Source organism: Rhinopithecus roxellana, chromosome 2 (assembly GCF_007565055.1).
Source record: "Rhinopithecus roxellana isolate Shanxi Qingling chromosome 2, ASM756505v1, whole genome shotgun sequence".
Lineage (NCBI taxonomy): Eukaryota > Metazoa > Chordata > Mammalia > Primates > Cercopithecidae > Rhinopithecus > Rhinopithecus roxellana.
Genome location: NC_044550.1, coordinates 25,171,029 through 25,197,594, shown reverse-complemented (window position 1 = coordinate 25,197,594; position 26,566 = coordinate 25,171,029). Strand labels below are relative to the sequence as shown.

At 42.0% G+C, this 26,566-nt stretch overlaps 1 pseudogene; it reads left to right on the top strand.

Moving 5' to 3' along the window:
• The first annotated feature begins 9,460 nt into the window (after positions 1 to 9,460).
• LOC104682607 lies at positions 9,461 to 11,465 on the top strand (annotated as a pseudogene).
• The last annotated feature ends 15,101 nt before the right edge of the window (positions 11,466 to 26,566 follow it).

Below are 26,566 nucleotides of genomic sequence, written 5' to 3'. Positions count from 1 at the left end.
AAGGAAATCAGTGTATATACTTTTTCATTTTTTTCTTTTTTGAAACAAGGTCTCACTCTGTCACCTAGGCTGGAGTACAGTGGCGTCATCATGGCTCACTGCAGCCTCAGCCTCCCTGGGCCCAAGTAAACCTCCCACCTCAGCCTCCCCAAGTAGCTGGGACTACAGGCATGCGCCACCATGCCTGCCTATTTTTTTATTTTTTGTAGAGACGGGGTCTTGCCATGTTTCCCAGGCAGGTCTCAAACTCCTGGGATCAAACAATACTGCCTCAGCCTCCCAAAGTGCTGGGATACAGGCATGGGCACCACACCTGGCCTGAAATCAGTATATTGAAGAGATATCTGCACTCCCATGTTTATTACAGCACTGTTCACAATAGCCAAGACTTGGAAGCAACCTAAGTGTTCATCAGTGGATGAATGGATAAAGACAATGCAGTATATATACACACAGTGGAGTAGTGTTCCAGCATAAGAAGAACGAAATCCTGTCATTTGCAACAACATGGATGGAACTGGAGAACATTATGTTAAGTGAAATGAACAAAAGACAAATTTCACATGTTCTCATTCATATGTGGGAGGTAAAAATTAAAACAATTAAATGGAGAGTAGAATGATCATTACCAGAGGCTAGGAAGGATAGCGTGAGGGGCGGAAATGTGGGGATGGTTAATGGGTGCAAAAATATATTTAGAGAGAATAAATAAGATCTAGTTTTGATAACACAATAGGATTACTATAATCAACAATAATTTATGGTATATGTTTAAATAACTAAAAGGCAGGAATGTTGGAATATTTCTAACACAAAGAAATGATGAATGCTTGAGGTAATGAATACCCTGGTTACTCTGATGTGATTATTACACATTGTATGCCTGTATCAAAATATCACATATACCCCATAAATATATACACCTATTTTGTACCCACAATAATTAAAAGTTTAAAAATTTAAAAATGAAGATACAAAAATCTGCATGTGGCCGGGCACAGTGGATCACACCTGTAATCCTAGCACTTTGGGAGGCTGAGGCAGGCGGATCACGAGGTCAGGACTTTGAGATCAGCCTGACCAACATGGTGAAACCCCATCTCTACTGAAAATACAAAAATTAGCTGGGAGTGGTGGCACGTGCCTATAATCCTAGCTACTCAGGAGGCAGAGGCAGGGGAATCGCTTGAACCCAGGCGGCAGAGGTTGCAGCGAGCCGAGATCGCGCCATTGCACTCCAGCCTGGGTGACAGAGCTAGATTTTGTCTCAAAAAAAAAAAAAAGAAATTCTGCATGCCTATCTACTTTGTCACAGTCCCTACACCCTTGTTGTTTTACACCACCCCAGGAACATTGGCTCTTGAAGAAATGAACCCTTGTCTAGCTTATTTATGACAGTGCCTAGACAGGTGCCTGGTGCATAGCGATCACCAAAAACGATCTGTTGACTGACTTGTTGGCCTGGCCCATTTTGGTTCATGTTACCTGGTACAAAGGTAGGCAACCCATAACAACTGCCGCAAACACCTTCTGGTTTCCTCTCACTTCATAAAAATGTATGAAGCTTAGTTGTAAAATTTCATTTTTTTAAAGAATTTCCCATTTCTCTGGCACCTGCTTGTCTTTCAATATCCTCATGCTGCAATTATACATGTCTTTCATTTGAATTTTTGAGGACTAATTTTCCTACAAACAGTGTTCTGACTCAGCCCAGCCCTCCTTTCCATGACTACTTCGCATTCAGGGATGATCTGGTCACACCCTTCCTCAGTGCTAGTCACTTGTACATCTCCAACCTATTCTTCCTAGGTGTTCAGAATAAAGTTCTGATTAACCGTTCTGATTGGTTCTTCACCATTCTGTGAGGCTAAATTGGCAGCAAAGTTAGTTGAGTCTCATCAAATGCTTTGTTTTCAGCAGAACAAGACTACCAGAAGCTACATCTACCAATTTTTGTGTCCAGGTTGCTGTTTTTTTTTGTTGTTGTTGTTGTTTTGAGAAGGGGTCACAATTCATCAGCCAGGCTAGAGTGCCATGGCACAATCATGGCTCACGACAGCCTTGAACTTCTGGGCTCAAGCAATCCTCCTGCCTCGGCCTCCAGAGTATCTAGTATTACAGGTGTGTGTGCCACCATGCCTGGCTAGTTTTTTTGTTTGTTGTTTTCATAGAGACAGGGTCATGCTGTGTTGCCCAGGTGAGTCTTGAACTCCTGGCCTCAAGCAATCTCCTGCCTCACATGTTCCAATTTATATTTGCATTTATATTTGGAAAATATCATCCATGTCCTCTATATCGGTCTTGAATTCTTGGCTTCAAGCAATCCTCCCACCTCACATGTTACAGTTTATATTTAGAAAATATCATCCATGTCCTCGATATCTTCTGGCATTCTATAACAAGCTCCCTCAATGAGTTACATTGTGTTTTGCTCTCCTGTTATCTATATGCAAATGCTCATCACTCTCGATTTCCTCAATTCTTGTCGAAGGAGGTAGCATCTTGAAATGCAGTGCTAATGCCACCATAGCCCTGTCCCTTCATACACTTATACATATGCCCATAAATAGAAAATCAAACAACCATCCCATCAGAGCTGCTTCTCTTGAACAAAGTATTGTTTTAAAAACTGTGAGATTGGTCATACGTCAATGATTATAAAAGCTACAATGTATATAAGGGGCTTCATTATACTATTCTCTCTCTATTATACCATTTGGAAATTTCAATATTAAAAATATTTTTAACTCTTTGCAAAATTATCATTTTATTTATTTATTCAACAAACTTCCACTGATGAAACATGCTAAACAATACAGAGATGATTAAGACATAGTCTCTATATAGGGTTACCAAATAAAATACAAGAGGCCTGCCTTGTTGAATTTGAATTTAGATAAACAATAGTATATTTTTTAGTGTAAGTATGTTCGGCAAGTAGAAATTCTGAAATCAGTTTCACAGGGTTGAGATCAAGATGTCGACAGGACTGTGCTCCCTCCAGAAGCTCTAGAGGGAGAATCTGCTCCTTGCCTCTTCCAGTTTCTGGTGGCAGCCAACATTCTTTGACTTGTGCCTGCATCCATTACTCTAGTCTTCAAGGCCTCCATTTTCAAATCTCGATCTACTCCTCCTTCCCCTAGCCTTCTCTTCTGTGCTTGTGTCAAACTGCCCTTCTGCCTGCCTCCTATAAAGACACTTGCCTATTGCTTATAAAGTAGGCTTTTAGGGCCCAGCTGGATAATCCAGTATAATCTTGCCATATCAAGATCTTTTTTGTTTGTTTGTTTGTTTGTTTGTTTGTTTTTGAGGCAGAGTTTCACTCTTGTTGCCCAGACTGGAGTGCAATGGCACAATCTCGGCTCACCGCAACCTCCGCCTCCCAGGTTCAAGCAATTCTCCTGCCTCAGCCTCCCTAGTAGCTGGGATTATAGGCATGTGCCACCAGGCCCAGCTAATTTTGTATTTTTAGTAGAGACGGGGTTTCTCCTTGTTGGTCAGGCTGGTCTCAAACTCCCGACCTCAGGTGATCCACCCGCCTCAGCCTCCCAAAGTGCTGGGATTACAGGCGTGAGCCACTGCGCCCGGCCTCAAGATCCTTAATCACATTTGCGAAGACCCTTTTCCAAGTAAGGTGACATTTAAGGGTTCCTGGAATTAGGACCTGGTACCTTTGAGAACCATTATTCAGGCTACTATAGATGCTATATAGATAACTACTACTACATATCTACTACTATGATAGATATTCTCCAGGGAATACTGGAGCAACTTGAAAGGAGATCAAAGAAGAGGCAGATGTCAAGACAGGCTTCCTAAATCAGTGGTGTCAGAGAATATAAATCACTAAAGCAGCAGTTATAACAATAGCCAGTAATCAGACTAATCAGAACAGACAGGCTACAAATAACCACTGCAGCCTACCTGTGAGTATCAGTTCAACATCAGTCTTGATAACAGATGTAATGTTGGATGCTTGCTAGACATATAGGGTTACCAAATAAAATACAAGATAATAAATAAGAAGTAGCAACTGAATGACAAAAATCATTTGCACACAATTCCTAACATATCACCTGGGGAGGAATCATGGGCAGGAAGATTGCCCCATATAGTTTGAGGCATATCATTTTAGTTTTTGTTTTTAATTCCTATGTTGTCTACATTGCTCTTCAAAAAAAGCCTACATTGCCTGTCATTTCAATTATTTTTTCAACTCAATTTGCTCAAAATCTCTACTCAATTATTTACTTAATAATTTTAATTTTTTTCATAAAAGTAAGCTGCTTTGTGCAAAAAAAGCATACCAATATAAGGTTATATAAAGTAATAATTCTCTTCTCCTCCACCTAATCCCGGAGATAAGCACATCAACAGATACATCAAGGGCTTTATCTGTGAATATGTAAATTTGCATATATAAAATATAAATACATATATTGAAATCAGTGGGAAGGAGCAAGCATTATGCTGCTGGTGGAAATGATAAAACAGTGCACCCTCAGCCCATTATGCTCCCAAGAAGCAGCAAGCTGCATGCTCCTTCCTTTTGTACTTTTTGGATCCAATTCCACAGGAAATATCTCTAATTCATAAATTCTTAATTCCACAGTGGCATCCTAAAAGAGGATTGGCAAGAAGAGCAGCAATTCAAATATGAACAACAGCTTCCTCCAATCTGCCTCTAAACTTTTCACCCTGAAAGCTTCCTCGGTTGTCGCACAAACACCTCAAATCTAAACCACCTAAAATTGAACTTGTCATCTTCCTCAAGAAACCTGCCACTCGTGTTTCTCCATCTCACCTACTGGCCCAAGCTGGAAACCAGGAAGTGACCCTTTTCCCCTACATCCTGTAACAACAAAAGTCACCAGATCCTGGAAAATATCACACAAATTTATAAATTTTTCTAATTACTGAATTATTGCAAAAAAAAATCATGAATGGTCTCCCAGACCTTCACCTCACCCTCCCCTTAATCGTACTCTGTACTGCAGCTAGAGTTATCGTTCCAGGACATAAATTTCATTATGATACATCTTTCTTCAAGCACTTTAATGGATCTTCATTGCTCTCAAAATAGAGTCCTGCAGAGCATTTATAACATCCTAGTTGAGAGCGCTCCTGCTATCTCCCTGCTTCATCTCTCACCCTCACAATCTTTTCTCAAACAACACTCATCTTTTTGTATTTTCCTAAGTTGGCATTCTTACCCATGCTAGAACTCTCTATGTACTGTTTTTTCCAAGAAAGACTTTTCTTTTTCTTTACTTAGCTGACTCCCATTCAATTCATAGGTTTTAACTTAGTTATCAGCTACTCCAGGAAGCCTTGCCCTAATCCCCTTAGCCTAAGTTAGGGGTCTCTTTTTCTGTAACCACAGCATCCTGTGCCTTCTCTGTCATTTATTAACACTTAGCAATTATAATTGCCTGTTCACTTGTCTCCCACCACCATTAGACCACAGGATCAGTTCACGTTTGTATTATCAGGACCAAGCACAGTAATAAGGACGTGGTAGGATCTCAATAAATAGTTGTTAAGTAAGTAGAGTCATGCAGATCCTCAGGAGCAAGGTACTATGTATACATTTATCTTCAGGAAGGCCGTTCAGTGCATGGCTTCACTATAATGAACAAAATGATAGCATGATTTTTACAGCGTTTTGTTGACTATTGAGGAATAATTTGCATTTAAGACACATAAATCCCACACACAAAAAATAAGCACATTCTCCCCGCCTCTACAGGAAGGAAATCAGACTATGATTCAGTTGCCAATGTTTGCCCTACTCATTCTGAATTCACACAGAAGGCAGAAGCAGTAATGTCACTACAGAGTTAACTGACTACCTTGGTGTCCTACATAATTCTGTCATTACCATAGTGTGATGAATAGTTTCTCAGCTTTGCAGGTTCAGAAGCTCAATTTTATCACTTCATTTGAAAATGAAAAGCCGTCTGGGGGCGGTGGCTCCCGTATGTGATCCCAGCACTTTGGGATGCCGGGGTGGGTGGATTTCCTGAGGTCAGGAGTGCGAGACCAGCCTGGCCAACATGGTAAAACCCCGTCTCTACTAAAAATACAAGGCAGGGCGCGGTGGCTCACGCCTGTAATCCCAGCACTTTGGGAGGCCGAGGCAGGCGGATCACGAGGTCAGGAGATCGAGACCATCCTGGCTAACACGGTGAAACTTCTTCTCTACTAAAAGTACTAAAAATTAGCCGGGCCTTGTAGTCCCAGCTACTCGGGAGGCTGAGGCAGGAGAATGACGTCAACCTGGGAGGCGGAGCTTGCAGTGAGCCAAGAAATCGCGCCACTGCTCTCTAGCCTGGGCGACAGAACGAGACTCCATCTCAAAAAAACAAAAAACTAGCTGGCTGCGTTGGTGGGCGCCTGTAATCCCAGCTACTCGGGAGGCTGAGGCAGGAGAAAGGCTTGAACCCAGGATGCGGAGGTTGCAATGAGCCGAGATTGCGCCATTGCACTCCAGCCTGGGGAAGAAGAGCGAAACTCCATCTCAAAAAAAGAAAGGGGACGGGAGGGGACGGGAGGGGCCAGGAGAACTGAGGCTGACTTTCTCAAAAGGGGTTCTTCATTTGAACACAGAGCACAAAAAATTGAGTGACTATTTATCAATTCTCCCAACGATAGCAAATAATTGGTATCATTCTAGATGCAGAGAGAAGTTAATTCATTACATGCAATGAATACCTTACAGCTATGAGGACTTATTTCACTCCCAGAACTCCAGAGGGCCTGAATCATATGAAGTAAATTCCTGTGAGATATAAATATATCATACACACACACACACACACACACTAGATCTGTACTATATCTCACTACACTAGTATATATACTATGCACATATACTAATTTGTAAAAGAAAATGCATGTCGGCAAAACTAGAATACAGTAACATTGCTAATCATAATGTGGGTTGAAAAAATGTAGTCTAAAGAGTGAAAGGGTTAGGTGTTTTTAAAGGATACTTTAGGCCAGGCACAGTAGCTCACGCCTGCAATCCCAGCACTTTGGTAGGTCGAGGTGGGTGGATCACAAGATCAGGAGATTGAGACCAGCCTGGCCAATATGGTGAAACCCCATCTCTACTAAAAATACGAAAAAAAAAAAATTAGCAGGGCATGGTGGCACATGCCTGTAATCCCAGCTACTTGGGAGGCTGAAGGAGGAGAATTGCTTGAATCCGGGAGGTGGAGGTTGCAGTGAGCTAACATCGCGCCACTGCACTCCAGCCTGGGTGACAGAGCGAGACTCCGTCTCAAAAAAAAAAGAAAGGATATTTTAAGTGACCTATTATATCCTGCTGATTCAGCCTTCCTCCCTCGAGAGAGGCCAGGATCTTGGAGAGAAGGAACCACATTTGTCTTAACTCCAAATTTTGCTGAAATTTGAACTCCTAATAATTAACGTTGTACATGGCATATACTCCATTTCATTGACCCAATGAATGGATGGATGAATAAGTTGTGTTATACTACTTCCTAGCTTATTTTCTTTTTTTTTTTTTTGGAGACGGAGTCTCGCTCTGTCGCCCAGGCTGGAGTGCAGTGGTGCAATCTCGGCTCACTGCAAGCTCCGCCTCCCGGGTTTACGCCATTCTCCTGCCTCAGCCTCCCGAGTAGCTGGGACTACAGGCGCCCGCCACCTCGCCCGGCTAGTTTTTTTTTTTTTGTATTTTTTTAGTAGAGACGGGGTTTCACCGTGTAGGCCAGGATGGTCTCGATCTCCTGACCTCGTGATCCACCCGTCTCTGCCTCCCAAAGTGCTGGGATTACAGGCTTGAGCCACCGCGCCCGGCCCCTAGCTTATTTTCTATAGGTAGTTAATTGTACATGTGGTGTGTGGATTCTTGTTCATTCTTTCAACAAGAACCTTCTATGTGAGTGAATCCTAGGCTAGGAACTGAGACAGGTTATGTATTGTACATCAGAATTCATGTTATTAAGGATTAATCTACTATTTTACACATATTACTTATTATTTAAAAAAAACAAAATGTAGGCAGGGCACGGTGGCTCACTCCTGTAATTCCAGCATTTTGGGAGGCTGAAGTGGGCAGATCACCTGAGACCAAGAGTTATAAGACCAGCCTGGCCAAAAAGGTGAAACCCCATCTCTACTAAAAATACAAAAGTTAGCCAGAAATGGTGGTGTGCACCTGTAATCCCAGCTACTAGAGTGGCTGAGGCAGGAGAATTGCTTGAACACGGGAAGCGGAGGTCGCAGTGAGCCAAGATCGTGCACTCCAGCCTGGATGACAGAGCGAGACTTCATCTCAAAAAAAATAAAATAAAATAATAAAAATAAATGAATAAAAATTTTAAAAGAAAGGAAAAAGTGTTGGAGAAGATGTAAAGTTGGAACTCTTGTAAACTGCTGGTAGAAATATAAAATGCTGGCCGGGCGCAGTGGCTCAAGCCTGTAATCCCAGCACTTTGGGAGGCCAAGACGGGCGGATCACGAGGTCAGGAGATCGAGACCATCCTGGCTAACACGGTGAAACCCCGTCTCTACTAAAAACTACAAAAAACTAGCCGGGCGACGTGGTGGCGCCTGTAGTCCCAGCTACCCGGGAGGCTGAGACAGGAGAATAGCGTGAACCCGGGAGGCAGAGCTTGCAGTGAGCTGAGATCTGGCCACAGCACTCCAGCCTAGGTGACAGATCGAGACTCCATCTCAAAAAAAAAAAAAAAAAAAAAAAAGAAATATAAAATGTTGCACTACCCTAGAAAACAGTATGGAGGTTCCTCAAAAGTTAAAAATGAAATTATGATATAATCCAGCCATTCCATTTATGGGCACATGTCAGAAAGAACTGGAAGCAGGCACTCAAACAGGTATGTGTGTACCCATGTTCATAGCAGCATTATTCACAATAGCCATTTAACCATTGAAGTAACACAAGTGTCCTTTGATGGGCAAATAAAACAAAATGTGGTATATACATACAATGGAACGTTATCCAGCTTTACAAAGGAAGGAAATTCTAACATCTGCTACCTTGTGGATGAATCTTGAATACATTATACTAAGCAAAATAAGCCAGTCTCAAAAGGGCAAATAAGGTATGACTCCATTTATATGAGGTACCTAGAGTAGTCAAACTTGTAGAGACAGAAAGCAAATGGTGGTTGCCAGGGTCTGGGGGATAGGGAGTTATTTTTTAATGGGTATAGAATTTCAGTTTTGCAAGATGAAAAAAGATCTGAAGACAGATAGTGGTAATGGTTGCACAACACTGTGAATCTACTTAATGCCACTGAACTGTACACTTTAAAATGGTTAAAATGAGATCCATGCCAAGGGCACTAGGCACCATCAGTCCATGGTATGGACAAGCCAAGACAATGGTACCAACCTGAGTAAGTTAGATGGCCAGTCCTGGCACTACCACACCCTTGTGGTACACCAGTGGGACTAAAGATACCATGCTATGCATGAGGATGTTACCAAATGGACTCTACTTTTACACAAAGTTATCAAGCAGACGAGTCACAACTAATATAGGTACAATTGATCATGTTGCTCATAGAAAATCAATAATTGTAAAAACTATTTCTGTCATTCACACTGTCAGGTTCAAAAATGAACTGTAAAGAAATATTACTATCAAGTTTGGTTAAGCTAAATGCCAAGATTTATAAACTTGATGACTTAAGTTTCCTCGGCCAGAATATTACAGATGCTGTGGAAGCAGTACACCTTGATGAGCTTCCTGCAGACATTCCAGGGACCAAAGGAAACTTTGACCTAGTCAGACATGTTTCCTTGGTTGACTGTCCTGGCCATGATATTTTGATGGCTACTTTGTTGAACGGTACAGCAGTGATGGATGTGACCCTTCTGTTGATAGCTGGCAATGAATCTTGTCCTCAACCTCAGACTTTTCTGAATACCTGGCTGCCATAGATACTATGAAGCTGAAACATACTTTCATTCTGTAAAATAAAATTAATTTGGTAAAAGAAAGTCAGGCTAAAGAACAGTATGAGGCCGGGCGCGGTGGCTCAAGCACTTTGGGAGGCCGAGACGGGCGGATCACGAGGTCAGGAGATCGAGACCATCCTGGCTAACACGGTGAAACCCCGTCTCTACTAAAAAATACAAAAAACTAGCCAGGCGAGGTGGCGGGCGCCTGTAGTCCCAGCTACTCGGGAGGCTGAGGCAGGAGAATGGCGTAAACCCGGGAGGCAGAGCTTGCAGTGAGCTGAGATCCGGTCACTGCACTCCAGCCTGGGCAACAGAGCGAGACTCCGCCTCAAAAAAAAAAAAAAAAAAAAAAAAAAGAACAGTATGAACAGATCCTTTAATTGTATTAATATAAAGTAGAGTAGCAGAAGAGCCTCCTATTATTTTCACTTCTGCTCAACTGAAATACAATCCTGAAGTTGTCCGTGAGTACACAGTAAGGAAAATTCCAGCCAGGTGCAGTGGCTCACACCTGTAATCCCAACACTTGGGGAGGCTGAGGTGGGCAGATCACCTGAGGTCAGGAGTTCGAGACCAGCCTGACCAACATGGAGAAACCCCATCTATACTAAAAATGCAAAAAAAAAAAAAAAAAAAAATTAGTCGGGCATGGTGGCACATGCCTGTAATCCCAGCTACTCGGAAGACTGAGGCAGGAGAATCGCTTGAAACCAGGATGTGGAGGTTGAGGTGAACTGAGATCGTGCCATTGCACTCCAGCCTGGGCAACAAAAGCAAAAATCCATCTTAAAAAAAAAGAAAAGAAAAGAATATTCCAGTACCTCCAAGAGACTTTACTTCAGAACCCCAACTTATTGTTATTAGGTCTTTTGATGTTAACAAACCTGGCTGTGATATTGATGATATCACCTGGAGTACAACTGGTGGCAGTATTTTAAAAGGCGTATTAAAGGTGGTCCAGGAGACAGGAGTCAGACCTGGTATTGTTCCCAAAAATAGTGAAGGAAAACTTGTGTAAAACAATCATTTCCAAACTTGTAACACTTTTTGCAGAACACAATGATCCTCAGCACACTGCTCCAGGGAGTCTTATTGGAGTTGGAACAAAAATGTACCCAGTGTTGGCAGAATGGCAGGACAGGTGCTTGGTACAGTTGGAACTGTACCTAAGATCGTCACAGGACCAGAAATGTCCTATTTACTTTTTAGATAGCTTCTAGGTGTATGTATAGAAGGAGGCAAAAAAGCAGAAAAAGTGCAAAAGCTGTCCATGAATGAAGTTCTCATAGTAAACACAGGATCTCTGTCCACAGGAAGAAAAGAGTGCAGTCAAAGATAATTTGGGTAAAATAGTTCTCACTAATTCTGTGTGCACAAAAGTAGGAGAAAAAATTGCCCTTAGCCAAAGAGTTGAGAAACATTAGCATCTAATTTGTTGCGATCAGATAGGAAGAGGAGTAGCCATGAAGCCAACAGTAGATGACAAGTGCAGAATTACAGTTAAATAACAGTTGGGTGAAGTCAGAATTTCTCTTAGTAACCTGGGGATGCATTTTCAAAGCAAAATGAGAGAATACATTTCACAGCTCATTACCTTTGTAGAAACTGTCAGGTGATCCTCATGTTTTGTGATGAAAATTTAACTCCTTATACTTAAAGAGTAGGATATATAATTATGTCAAAAATGGTATGTAGATCAATTTAATATACATTTTAGCAGACATTGATCATTGTTAAACACTTTCAGATTTGTACTTCTATGCAGTTTTGAAATGAAATTGCTTGTTACAACAGTCCTTTGTTGTATCACACATACCACTGGACCTATTTGAAATAAAGTTTTATTTTAAAAAAGAAAAGAAAAGAAAAAAAAAAGGTGGCCAGGTGTGGTGGCTCATGCCTGTAGCCTTAGCACTTTGGAAGGCCAAAGTGAGAAGATTGCTTGAGGCCAGAAGTTCGAGACCAGCCTGAACAACATGGTGAGAACCCATCTCTACTTAAATTGAAAAAAAAAATTAATAGTTAAAAAGGGGCCGGGCGCGGTGGCTCAAGCCTGTAATCCCAGCACTTTGGGAGGCCGAGACGGGCGGATCACGAGGTCAGGAGATCGAGACCATCCTGGCTAACACAGTGAAACCCCGTATCTACTAAAAATACAAAAAAACTAGCCGGGCAAGGTGATGGGCGCCTGTAGTCCCAGCTACTCTGGAGGCTGAGGCAGGAGAATGGGTAAACCCGGGAGGCGGAGCTTGCAGTGAGTTGAGATCCGGCCACTGTACTCCAGCCTGGGTGACAGAGCAAGACTCCGTCTCAAAAAAAAAAAAAAATAGTTAAAAAGGTAAGTTTTACAATATGTATGTGTATATATATCTATAGATATATGTATTATATATATCTATATAATATGTATATATTATATATAATATGCATATCTATATATAATATATATTATATGCATGTATGTGTATGTGTATATATATATATACACACACACACTTTTTTTTTTAAGGCAGAATTTTGCTCTTGTTGCCCAAGCTGGAGTGCAATGACACAATCTCAGCTCACCGCAACCTCCAACTCTTGGGTTCAAGCAATTCTCCTGCCTCAGCCTCCCAAGTAGCTGGGATTACAGCCATGCACCACCACGGAGGCTAATTTTGTATTTTTAGTAGAGATGGGGTTTCTCCATGTTGGTCAGGCTGCTCTTGAACTCCCAACCTCAGGTGATCTGCCCACCTCAGTCTCCTAAAGTGCTAGGGTTACAGGTGTGAGCCACCACACCTGGCCACCATATGTATATTTTATCACAAATTTTTTAAAAATTCATCTCAGCCAGATGCTGTAGCTCACGCTTGCAGTTCCAGAACTTTGGGAGGCTGAGGAAGGTGGACCACCTGAGCCCAGGAGTTGGAGACCAGCCTGGCCAACATGGTGAAATTCCATCTCTACAAAAAATACAAAAATTAGCTGGGCATGGTGGTGTACACCTGTAGTCCTAGCTACTCCCAGAATCTGAACTGGGAGGATCGCCTGAGCTGGGGAGGTCGAGGATGCAGTGAGCCATGATCGTACCACTGCACTCCAGCCTGGGCAACAGAGTGAGAACCTGTCTCAAAAAAAAAAAAAAAAAAATTAGCCGGGCGTGGTGGCAGGCGCCTGTAATCCCAGCTTCTCAGGAGGCTGAGGCAGGAGAATCACCTGAACCCAGGGGGCAGAGGTTGCAGTGAGCCGAGATCACATCACTGCGCTCTAGCCTGGGTGACAGAGCAAGACTCTGTCTCGGAAAAAAAAAAAAAAAAAAAAAAAAAAAAAAATTAATCTAGTTCTCCTTTCTCATTCTGTACCTGGATCTTGACATTTATCTAACTTTAAGGTCTGTAGGTCTTGTTCATCTTTCACTGAGAGAAATAGTTGTACACTTTACCTGAGCACTGAGACTCCGTGAGCAACTGGGGCCACTCTTGGGTTACCTTTCCCTGGAATGAGGGCTGGTTATCATCATGTCAAGTCTCTGAGTAATACATCCAAACATGAATCTCCTAGGAATCTAGTTTAATTAGATTTACACTGAAGTTAGAGTGGCGGTTAGGGATGGGTCACATTGGAGAGTGGTAATCTCAATCTCTCTTCTACATTTATTGGAAAATAACATCCACAGATAAGAGGGCTTCTGGGGTTGCTCTCTGTCCCTACTTCTATTATTGCAAAGTTTAGTCTCCAAAGGAATCCAAAAGAAGTCCAATTAGATTTGTAGGGGAAAGAGAGAGAATTAAAAATTATGCAGCATGTACCAGATACTGCTATTGTTGCTTGACACTCATTACTTCATTTGATTTTCGTAACAAACATGTTATCATCTTTGGACTAGGAGCCAAATCTAGTTATTTTCTGACTCTACAGTCCAGACTCATTCTATTCTATTATGCTTGCAGTTGCCTAGAGTCCATTTCTGTCACTGCCTCCTCCTGGAAAGAGCTGTGTTACCCTAAAATCAAAAATCTATAGCCAAACTTTTGTGTTGGCAGGCAAATGAGACTCCTGGCAGCAAGTTTACCCTTTGATGAAAGCACTTAATACTGATTCCCTGTTAAAATAGTTTGGGGAGGAGGGAGAGAAGGGGGAATGGCAGAATAAAGTGCGTCTTTATCTCTGCATTCAGCACCTCCCTTGGCTCAAAAAAGAAAATAGAGCAACCAACTCATATAGATGAAAGAAATTAAACCTGATGCCTGAAAATCACTAAGCATAAATTTAGGCTTACATATAGACCTTGTTGACTTAATCATACCTAAATTGCTTTTCCAGAAGTATTTGTCATGGGATTATTTTACTTTATTAGCTAGGAATAGACAAAGCAATAAACACATAAGATAACTACATACTCTGCTTCTATTAATCACTTAATCAGCTATCTCCCAACAAATGATCTGATTCTTCTTCCAAACAAGAAAACTTGTCTATCAAAATACTACTTTAAGGACATCAAATCCTTACAAATAAAATCTTAATACACATCAATGAATTTTTTAAGACATTCAAGTTAGAAATCTGTGCAAATAAACTAGTAACTGCATGAAAACTTTCCAAAGGATTTTCATAATCTTTTATAGCTTATCTTAAATTGAAATTCACATCTTGTCACAAAAGCACTTGAGAGTTCTGTGTTTGCATTGTAAAATGTCTTCTAACACACTGGATGGGAGTAAAGTCAACAATTAGTTACTCTATAAACCAAATAAAATGTGATTATGGAGTGCTGAGGAGCTGCTTGTTACTCAATGGAGAAAATTATTGGCTGGGCGTGGTGGCTCACGCCTGTAATCCCAGCACTTTGGGAGGCCGGGCAGGCAGATCACTTGAGTTCAGGAGTTCCAGATCAGTCTGGGCAACATGGTGAAACCCCATCTCTACCAAAAAAAACACAAAAAATAATAATAATAATAGCCGGGCGTGGTGGCATATGCCTGTGGTCCCAGCTACTCAGGAGGCTAAGGTGGGAGAATCGTTTGAACCTTGGAAGCAAAGGTTGCAGTGAGTCCAGATCGCACCACTGCCTTGCAGCATGGTGACAGAGTAAGTTCCTGTCTCAAAAAAAAAAAAAGACAAGAAAATTTTATTTCTATCTGAGCTTTAGTTTTCTCATTTATGAAAGATAGTATATAACAAAATCATCTCTTAGTACATTTCAGTCTTTAAGTTTCTATCATTTGGTTATTCAGTAATATGATAAACCAAAATATAAAATAATTCATATCTAATTGTTAGTATGTAATGACATAACGAGATAAAATTATTAACAAGGGTTTTCAGAGTAAATAACAATGGTAAAATCTACTTGTCTTATTACAACTTTTCTAAATTATTATTTGATAACTAATATGCCTTAATATCATTAAATTCTCTGAAAAATATAAATATTATTCTAGTCTTTCATATAAATAATTTAACATTAAAACCTTAATTTCTTAAAGAAGCATGTTTAGATTTGCCTTTTTTTCTATTTGTACAAATTTATGGGGTATATGTGCAATTCTGTTACATGCATAGATGCATGTAACAATCTAATAATGGTCAAGTCAGAGCTTTTAAAAACCTTAATTTTACTTATTTACAACTTGTTGTAATTTCTTTGACAAAATGATTTAACAAATGGCATCACTAGATATAAAAATTTAATTTGAAGTTTCTCTTGCATTTTTAATATCTATAAGTTTTTAACAGTATAAATTGAAGTTCTCCGTGAAGTAAACCACATTCTTCTGGTTTTATTTTAAAATTCTGGATCAAAAGGAATTGTAAGTTTATGTTACCCAAAAAAGAAAAAAGAAATGTAGATTTGAGGTGGCAGATGGGAGGTTTAAAAATAATGCACTCATTTCCAAAAGATGCTATAATAAGCATGTTTCAGCTTTATAATAAAACAACAATAAAATAAATAGCGTACCATGCAAATAAAATTCACATCTTCCTTTATAATAGGGCAAAACTTTTCTATCCCTCTCCTTTCTTTGGGGTCTATGTTTTTCCATGTTTCTGAAATAGTAGTAACTCAACTAAGCAGGGAAGATGGGAAATTATAGAATGCATAGCATCTCTGTTTCTTATATACCTTGTATCAGATGAAATTAGTTTCTTATAAACCTTGTATCCGACAAAATATTTTTCTGCTATAGTTAGCATAAAGCATTTCTTTTTATGAGAACCACAGTAAACACCAAGCACCTAAAATGACAACCATCCTTCCCTAGTAACCATTTTATAGTTATCAACAATGCTGATCTTTGTAGACTGTGGATCCTTCTTAATACTAAAAGGATTCAAATTCCATGGCAATACTACTTGTACCGTAAGAATGCTTTCAAATCCTTCAAATGTTTAGTTGTCACTAGGTTCAATTCTGATATCCTGCCTGATGCAAAATTTACATCATTGCCTACTAAACAAGGAACTAAATATGAGGATGTGTTGTCACCGGCGCGGTGGTTCACGCCTGTAATCCCAGCACTTTGGGAGACTGAGGCGGGCGGATCGCCTGAGGTCAAGAGTTCGAGACCAGCCTGACCAACATGGAGAAACTCCGTCTCTACTAAAAATGCAAAATTACCCAGGTGTGGTGGCGCATGCCTGTAATCCCAGCTACTCAGGAGGCTGAGGCAGGAAAATCGTTTGAACCCAGGAGGCAGAGGTTGCGGTGAGCCGAGATGGCGCCATTGCATTCCAGCCTGGGCAACAAGAGCAAAACTCCATCTCAAAAAAAAAAAAAAGGATGTGTTTAAGAACAAAATAAAATGTGGTTTATGTTATGTAGAAGTAGTTACCAGCGTCCAATAACATACAGTCTATCTGTAATGTTATTATGAACTTGTCTTTTAAAGAACCAATATACATATATTCCCTTTATGTCTGTTACTCATAAAGATCAAAGTATTTGGGAATTTGCCGGGCGCGGTGGCTCACGCCTGTAATCCTAGCACTTTGGGAGGCCAAGGAGGGCGGATCACAAGGTCAGGAGATCGAGACCATCCTGACTAAAATGGTGAAACCCCGTATCTACTAAAAATACAAATAATTAACCGGGCAAGGTGGCGGGCGCCTGTTGTCCCAGCTACTCGGGAAGCTGAAGCAGGAGAAAGGCGTGAACCCGGGAGGCGGAGCTTGCAATGAGCAGAGATGGTGCCACTGCACTCCAGCCTGGGCGAGAAAGCAAGACTCTGTCTAAAAAAAATAAAATAAAAATAAAAAAATAAAGTATTTGGGAATTCTACCTAAGTAGATGTGAATATTTTTACTTCTCTTATCTAACAAAGTATAGGCTGCTTTAGAAGTAAGAAACTTTCTTTACCTCCACCACGATTATCCAACATTTGTGATCTTAGTTCCTAAGAAGCTCCTAGAAAAAGGTGAAACCTTTTACGAATATGTACCCCTATATATGCTGCTCAAAAATCTACAGCTTTACCTTGCTCCTTCAGACTCAAGAAAACTTTGAGGTCATCTGGGCAATCCTCTCCAGTGTGGGAATCCCCTCTACGATATTCCTGACAGGTGGCTCACCAGTTTCTGCTTAAAGACTCCAAGCACAGGGTCCTCCCTGCTTCACAAGGTGTCCAATTCCTCTCTCAGATGTTAGAAAGTTCTTGTTTTAAGGAGATATCTACTTCCTGCAGCCTCCACCCAGTAATCCAACTTCTGCCTTTTTTTTTTTTTTTTTTTTTTTTTGAGACGGAGCCTCGCTCTGTCGCCCAGGCTGGAGTGCAGTGGCTGGATCTCAGCTCACTGCAAGCTCCGCCTCCCGGGTTCACGCCATTCTCCTGCCTCAGCCTCCCGAGTAGCTGGGACTACAGGCGCCGCCACCACACCCGGCTAATTTTTTGTATTTTTTAGTAGAGACGGAGTTTCACCCTGTTAGCCAGGATAGTCTCCATCTCGTGACCTCGTGATCCGCCCGTCTCGGCCTCCCAAAGTGCTGGGATTACAGGCTTGAGCCACCGCGCCCGGCCCCAACTTCTGCCTTCTGAAGCCACATGAAATAAACTTAACTCCTCTTGTCAATAGAATTTTTCTTCAAATAAAGAGATGCAGATATTTTCACAATTCTTGCCATAAACTTGTGCACTGTCTTTCTTAGACGTACTCAAATTTATCAAAACCCTCTTTAAAATTGGGAGCTAGAAAGACTGCTCAAATACTCTGTAAGATTGAATGATACAGGGACATTATACTTTCCTGAATTAGTCCTCGTGTAACATTTCCCAGAAGAAAAGCTACTTTTTATTTCTTCCCACCTTTGAAGCCTCTTAAGGAAGGAATAGTTGGGCAGGGTGTGGTGGCTCAAGCCTGTAATCCCAGTACTTTGGGAGGCCGAGACGGGTGGATTGCGAGGTCAGGAGATCGAGACCAACCTAGCTAACACGGCGAAACCCCGTCTCTACTAAAAAATACAAAAAACTAGCTGGGCGAGTTGGCGGGCGCCTGTAATCCCAGCTACTCGGGAGGCTGAGGCAGGAGAATGGCGTAAACCCAGGAGGCGGAGCTTGCAGTGAGCTGAGATCCGGCCACTGCACTCCAGCCTGGGCGACAGAGCGAGACTCCGTCTCAGAAAAAAAAACAAAAACAAAAACAAAAACAAAACTCCATCTCCAAAAAAAAAAAAAAAAAAAAGGAAAAGAATAGTTAACAGGGCCCCTGACTAGGAAGAAAGACCTTCTATGAGTCCCCTCACTCTGCTAGAAATTTGGTCATCAGGCTTAGAAATCAACAAGGTAGACTTCAAGATCAATTGGTTGGAACCCTGATATTTCATGAAGACAATGTAGCACATTATCAAGCACAGATTATTTTTATTGACTAGTGGCCATTTTAATAAACAAAGAATCCACTAATTCCTTCTTATAAATAGAAGTTAACATTTTATCACCTTTGTTATTTCCAAAAATGTCTAAATCAGTCTTCTCTTATTCTCTTTTTTCCACAATGACAAACTATGTAGTCCACTATAGTAAGTTATCTCTACCATATAGAAGAGAAAATAAATCTAATCCTTTGGTATCTGGGGAGCTCCTCAGTGAATCCTTTGTTATAACCATCTTGGATAACTCTCTAATGCTGCTTCCAAAAAAGCAGTGGTTGCTCCCTTTTATAATCCCACCAACAAGGGTTCCAATTTCTCCACATTCTCACCAACACTGGTTATTTTCTAGTGTGTATTTTTTTGGTTTTGTTTTTATTTTAATAGTAGCCATCCTAATAGATATAAGGTGATATTTCATTTTTGGTTTAGTTTCACATTTCTCTGATGCAGAGAGAGAGAGGTTTTGCCTTCAAGTCTTTCACCTTTTGGTTCATGTTCTCTCCCATCCTTTATTCTTCCTTCTTCTCTAGCAGCACACCTTCTCCCATTCCAACTGCTGTGGTCCTTAACACAGAGGTCAAGGGCACAGATTTACTAGAAAATACAGGAACTTGAGAATATACACTACATACCCCTGAGGGAAATCACTGGCCATCTTTAAATCACTGATTTAAAGCCATCAGTGGTCACTGTTGTCCTTATTAGTATTCGTTTCTTCTCCTCTCCATAATAAACTCAATTCTAAGTTAACAAATATAAGTATGCTTATTTTTGTGCTCCTACAGCCTGTTTAAAAAAATCTTTTTTTTTCCAAGGCTTTTTTCTACCTCCTTGGTCTCAAATCATAACTTTGCCCCTGGTAGCCATGTGATCTGCTGATTTAGACGGTGTCCTCTGCGCTCGTCGTTTAAGAATTTCTAACAAGCTAGTCATCAGGTACCATTTTAGCTAAACCTTCATTTTGACCTTCCTATTCAGGATGCCTTTGTCCCAGCTACCTTTATTTCCAGTCTTCTAACACTTAAGGATTTTTTTTTTTTTTTTTTTTTTTTTTTGGAGGCGGAGTCTCGCTCTGTCGCCCAGGCTGGAGTGCAGTGACGCAATCTCGGCTCACTGCAAGCTCCGCCTCCCGGGTTCACGCCATTCTCCTGCCTCAGCCTCCTGAGTAGCTGGGACCACAGGCGCCCGCCACCGCGCCCGGCTAATTTTTTGTATTTTTAATAGAGACGGGGTTTCACCGTGGTCTCGATCTCCTGACCTTGTGATTCGCCCGCCTGGGCCTCCCAAAGTGCTGGGATTACAGGCTTGAGCCACCGCGCCCGGCCAAGGATTTTCTAGTAAGCTGAGAACCTCAGGCTTCAGCTCATCTAAGACTTGGGGATTTTTTTCCTCAAATCCCTTTTGAGTCCTTTCTGAACTTTCCATTTTACCACAGTATAGTAATTGTATAAGGGCACCCTCCATGCACAACAACTTCTTTATGAGAGTATTGTTTTCTTGCAAATAAGTATACATTACTTTTTCCTTAGAAGCAAATGTGATTTTTTTTAAGTTGGTGAAAGGCACCAAACCATAATCTGTTACATAAAATCCATGCCCTAAACACTTTGAGGGAAATAAAAATACACAAAATATGGTTCCTGCCCTCAGAGAATTTATGCTGTATTTGTGATGATGAAGTATATAATCTTAATAATTAAAAAAAAATTGGGTAGCACATAATATGTGTCCTCTGTAATGACTCACTAATCATTAATGATCATATAATGATCACACATGGAGGATGTCAGGAGACTGCGGCATTTGAGACAGGCTTTGCCTAACCCATTAAGATTTCAGCTAAGTTCAGAATATGTGCAAATTCATGGAGAACACTCTATGGACAAAAAGGATAGGTGCCAGCAAATGCAGGGAGGTGAGATGCTTCAGATGTGGTCTGGATATGACAATCCCAGGGTCACACAGAAAGTACCCCCTTCCAACTGAACTGCCTACCCATGACAGTGGTGCTACTCATTCTTTACACAGAAGTGACCACTGATTGGAACAGAGTGGACCTGACTCAAGGGCAGCTTCTCCACAGCCTGGGACTTGACTCATGGAGTGGACTTACTCAAAGGACTTTTCCTCTTGGGGCAATGGAAATTAGTTCAGACTATCTCCCTCCAGAATTTATAGTAGAGAATGCAGAGAGGATTGGTGAGAGGGAGAAAGGAAGAGAGCAACCCCCCAAGAAGACACCAGACAACAAAGCCTGGGTCCTGGGTATTTATAATAAACCCCTTTATCTTAAAATTATCTGAGTGAATCTCTTCCTTGCAAACAAAAAAGCCTGATGTAACATATTTTAAGAACAAGTAATACACAAGTCTACCCTGAATACAGAATTTATCGAGGGGAGTAGTAGAAGGTAATTTTGAAACAGTTCAAGGTCTTCGCATGTGAAGAAATTTGAAGGTCAACTATATATTTTTGTCTTTTTTATCTAATCTATCCTTGATCTTAGCCAAAAGGCTGACAAGCGATTTTTAATCTAATCTTACTTTAATTTTGCCATTGCATATTTAACAAAACTTAAAACCAAAACAGGGCCGGGCGCGGTGGCTCAAGCCTGTAATCCCAGCACTTTGGGAGGCCGAGACGGGCGGATCACGAGGTCAGGAGATCGAGATCATCCTGGCTAACATGGTGAAACCCCGTCTCTACTAAAAAAATACAAAAAATTAGCCGGGCGAGATGGCGGGCGCCTGTAGTCCCAGCTACTCGGGAGGCTGAGGCGAGAGAATGGCGTAAACCCGGGAGGCGGAGCTTGCAGTGAGCTGAGATCCGGCCACTGCACTCCAGCCTGGGCGACAGAGCGAGACTCCGTCTCAAAAAAAAAAAAAAAAAAAAAAAAAAAAAAAAAAAAAACCAAAACAGTACCTATCAGATTAAACAGAAATAAATTAATTTGCAAGATATATATGTGACTTGAATAGCAGGAGGAAAAACGTTTGATTTTGGCCAGGCATGATGAGTCACACCTATAATCCCATCACTTTGGGAGGCCAAGGTGGGCGGATCACTTGATGCCAGGAGTTGGAGACCAGCCTGGCCAACATGGCGAATCCCTATCTCTACTAAAGATACAAAAATTAGCGAGACCTGGAGGTGCGTATCTGTCATCCCAGCTATTGGGGAGGCTGAGACACGAAAATAATTTGAACCTGGGAGGTGGAGGCTGCACTGAGCCGAGATGGCAACACTGCACTTCAGCCTGCGCCACAGAGTGAGACTCCATCTCAAAAAAAAAAAAAGTGTGATTTTACTCTTATTTGTCACAGATGACCAAAGGCATTTACTATGCTGGTGGTGGCCGGGCACGTTGGCTCACATCTGTAATCCCAACACTTTAGGAGGCTAAGGTGGGCAGGAGGTCAGGAGATTGAGATCATCCTGGCCAACACAGTGAAACCCCATCTCTACTAAAAATACAAAAATTAGCTGGCCATGGTGGTGCACGCCTATAATCCCAGCTACTCGGGAGGCTGAGGCAGGAGAATCACTTAAACTGGGAGGCAGAGGTTGCAGTGAGCCGAGATCACACCACTGCACTCTAGTCCAGGCGACAAAGCAAGACTCCATCTCAGAAAAAAAAAATTCTGGTGGTTAGTTGATAAAACAAGCTGATGCTTTCTAAATCTTTTCTTTTTTTCACATACAAAACGATGGAGATCTACACCCACACCTCATATTTCCATATGTTTTTACACACAGTGAAGGATGAATTTTGTTTTTTTGTTTTACTTTTTTTTTTTTTTTTTTTTTGAGACAGAGTCTCGCTGTTGCCCAGGCTGGAATGCAGTGGCCGGATCTCTGCTTACTGCAAGCTCCACCTCCTGGTTTCACACCATTCTCCTGCCTCAGCCTGGGATTACAGGCGCCCGTCACTATGCCCGGCTAATTTTTTGTATTTTTAGTAGGTTTCCCTCGGCCTCCCAAAGTGCTGGGATTACAGGCGTGAGCCGCTGCACCCGGCCCAAGCTGGTCTTAAACTCTTGGGCTCAAGCAATCTGCCCACCTTAGCCTCTTCAAGTGCTGGGATTATAGGCATGAACCACCATTTCTGGCTCTACACTTTTAATTTAATGGATAAAAATGCAGAGCTAATCATCTTATTTTGCTTTATGAACAGATTTGATTGGATTTCATTTTATCCTTTCTGAAAATTTTCCAAATGGTGCACACTAATTCTCATGAAGATTCTCATTTGGTCTTACAGAAAAATATATTTCCTCTTAAGAGCAATTATAAGTGTGGATATACAAAGCCAACAGTACTTTGTGGTTGAGCTGGAAAATGTTTACTCAGTTTGATGCTGTGGCCAATAAAACAAAACAAGAGGAAAATACCAGAAGTATGGGAACAGAGGGAGTCTTTAAAATTATAATATATTATAGCAAGTCACTTTAATGTAGCTTTGGTGAAACAGCTGCTTGCTCTAGAGAAAATCCATTTGGAAGGTTCTGTCAGCTTGTGGGCTGTGAATGCAAATGATGGAAGAGTTTGTACATCTGGGTTATTGGTGGGAATATTTAACCTTTTTCACTGCTTACTCTTGGTGCTTCTTTTGCTACCTCCCCTTGATCCTTAATATGTCTGCCTCAGTTTGGATTATTAACAACCCTTCCAATGACCCTCAATGAATGGGTGAAGCTCTTGGCAGCAGTGGCTTTATTTTTCTTCTTTTTGCTTATTTATTTATTTTCCTTTTTTTTTTTTTTTTTTTTTTTTTTGAGATGGAGTCTTGCTCTATCCCCCAGGCTGGGGTGCAGTGGTGTGATCTCGGCTCACTGCAACCCCTGCCTCCTGGGTTCAACTGATTCTCCTGCCTCAGCCTCCTGAGTAGCTGGGATTACAGGCGCCGGTCATCACGCTCAGCTAATTTCTGTATTTTTAGTAGAGATGAGGTTTTACCATGTTGGTCAGGCTAGTCACGAACTCCTGACCTTGTGATCCACCCACCTCGGCCTCCCAAAGTGCTGGGATTACAAGCGTGAGCCCCCGCGCCCGACCTTTTTGTTTTTTTAAAGAGACAGGATCTTGCTCTGTTGCCCAGGCTGGAGTGTAGTGGGTGCGATCATAGCTCAAGGTAACCTTGAACTTCTGAGCTCCAGCAATCCTCTTGCCTCAGCCCCACAAAGGGCTGGGATTAGGTGTGAGCCACTATGCCAGCCTGGTGTTGGTTTTTTTTTTTTTTTGAGACGGAGTCTCTTTCTGTCACCCAGGCTGGAGTGCAGTGGCCGGATCTCAGCTCACTGCAAGCTCCGCCTCCCTGGTTTACGCCATTCTCCTGCCTCAGCCTCCCGAGTAGCTGGGACTACAGGCGCCCGCCACCTCGCCCGGCTAGTTTTTTGTATTTTTAGTAGAGACGGGGTTTCACCATATTAGCCAGGATGGTCTCGATCTCCTGACCTCGTGATCCGCCCGTCTCGGCCTCCCAAAGTGCTGGGATTACAGGCTTGAGCCACCGCGCCCGGCCTTTTTTTTTTTTTTAGACAGTCTCTTGCTTTGCTGTCCTGGCTGGAGTGCAGCAGCCTGATCTTGGCTCACTGCAGCCTCTGCCTCCTGGGTTCCAGTGATTCTCATGCCTCAGCCTCCCGAGTAGCTGGGATTACAGGCACGTGCCACCATGCCTGGTGAATTTTTATATTTATTTTGTAGAGATGGGGTTTTGCCTGTTGGCCAGGCTAGTCTCGAACTGCTGGCCTCAAGTGATCCGGCCACCTCAGTCTCCTAAATTGCTGGGACTGCAGGCATAAGCCACTGCGCCCAGCCTATTTTGAGATATCCTAGAAATTTTTTACAATGTTGACCAAAGCATTTTGGTTTACAAAATCCATCCTTCTACTTCCTGCTGACAGGTTTGATGAAAAAAAAAAAAAAAAGGCCTGGCGCAGTGGCTCACGCCTGTAATCCCAGCACTTTGGGAGGCCAAGGCAGGCGGATCATGAGGTCGGGAGATCGAGACCATCCTGGCTAACACGGTGAAACCCTGTCTCTACTAAAAATACAAAAAATTAACCGGGCGTGGTGGTGGGCGCCTATAGTCCCAGCTACTCGGGAGGCTGAGGCAGGAGAATGGCGTGAAGCCAGGAGGTGGAGCTTGCAGTGAGCCGAGATCGCGCCACTGCACTCCAGCCTGGGCGACAGAGTGAGACTCCTTCTCAAAAAAAAAAAAAAATTAGTCAGGGGTTGTGGCACGTGCCTGTAGTCCCAGCGTCTTGGAAGGCTGAGGTGGGAGGATCGGTTAAGCCTGGGAGATCGAGGCTGTGATGAGCCATGATCACACCACTGTGCTGCAAGTGGGACCTGGTCTCAAAAAAAAAAAAAAAAAACATATTAACTGCCATCGTTCATAGGAGTTTATGCTTTCAACATACTCATTTAAGTATGCCATATGTATTTGTAGAAGCACTGCTTATCACAAGAAAAGACTGGAAACAACCAAAATGTCCATCAGTAGGTAGCTGGTTACATTAATTAGTTTACTCATAACATGAATGGATACTAAGCAGGTGGTTTAGCTTTAGTTCATGTATTTTCACTATTGTATAGTACGCCAGAGTAGGAGTATATACCACAGTACGTTTTAAAAATATATCAACATAAGTCAGGCCCGGTGACTCCCGCCTATATCCCAACACTTTGGGAAGCAGAGGCAGGAGGATCACGAGGTCAGGAGATCGAGACCATCCTGGCTACCACGGTGAAACCCCGTCTCTACTACAAATACAAAAAATTAGCTGGGCGTAGTGGCGGGCACCTGTAGTCCCAGCTACTCCGGAGGCTGAGGCAGGAGAATGGCGTGAACCCAGGAGGCAGAGCTTGCAGTGAGAGGAGATCCCGCCACTGCACTCCAGCCTGGGCGACAGAGCGAGACTCCGTCTCAATAAATAAATAAATAAATAAAATAAAAATATATCAACATAAATAGATTTCATAACGTAAGTTGAAGACAAAAAACAAGACACCAAAATGCCAATAGTATGCTATCAAGAAATTTAAAAACATGAGAAACAATTATATTTATTGTTAGGTATACATTCATATGAAGTACAAGTTCAAAGAAATGCATGGGAATGATGAGAGCTGTTACCTGCAGAGTTAATGGAGGATACACTTGGAAAGAGATACTGGGTTAAACCACATGACACTGACAATGTTTATGCATTTATGACATACAAAAACACCAATCTCATGTTCCAACCCAACATATAAGTAGTGTTCCATTATGTCAAATAGGTTTTATTTCTTAAGCTAAGAGGTGAATACACATGTGTTCACATGAATGCATATGGCTCCACAAACTAACTCCGTGACCCTAGAAAAGTCCAGGCAAGGTGGCTCACGCCTGTAATCCCAGCACTTTGGGAGGGTCAAGGCAGGGGGAGTCATGAGGTCGGGAGCTTTAGACCAGCCTGGCCAACATAGTGAAACCCCGTCTCTACTAAAAATACAAAAATTAGTCAGGCATAGTGGTGCACACCTGTAGTCCCAGCTACTCAGGAGGCTGAAGCAAGAGCATCACTTGAACCTGAGAGGTGGAGGTTGTGGTGAGGCGAGATCGAGCCACTGCACTCCAGCCTGGGCAATAGAGTGAGACTCCATCTCAAAAAGAAAAAAGAAAAGAAAAGAAACGCTATTTATTCTGTCTTTTGTTTTGTTTTTTTGAGATGGAGTCTCACTCTTGTCACCCAGGCTGGAGTGCAGTGGCGC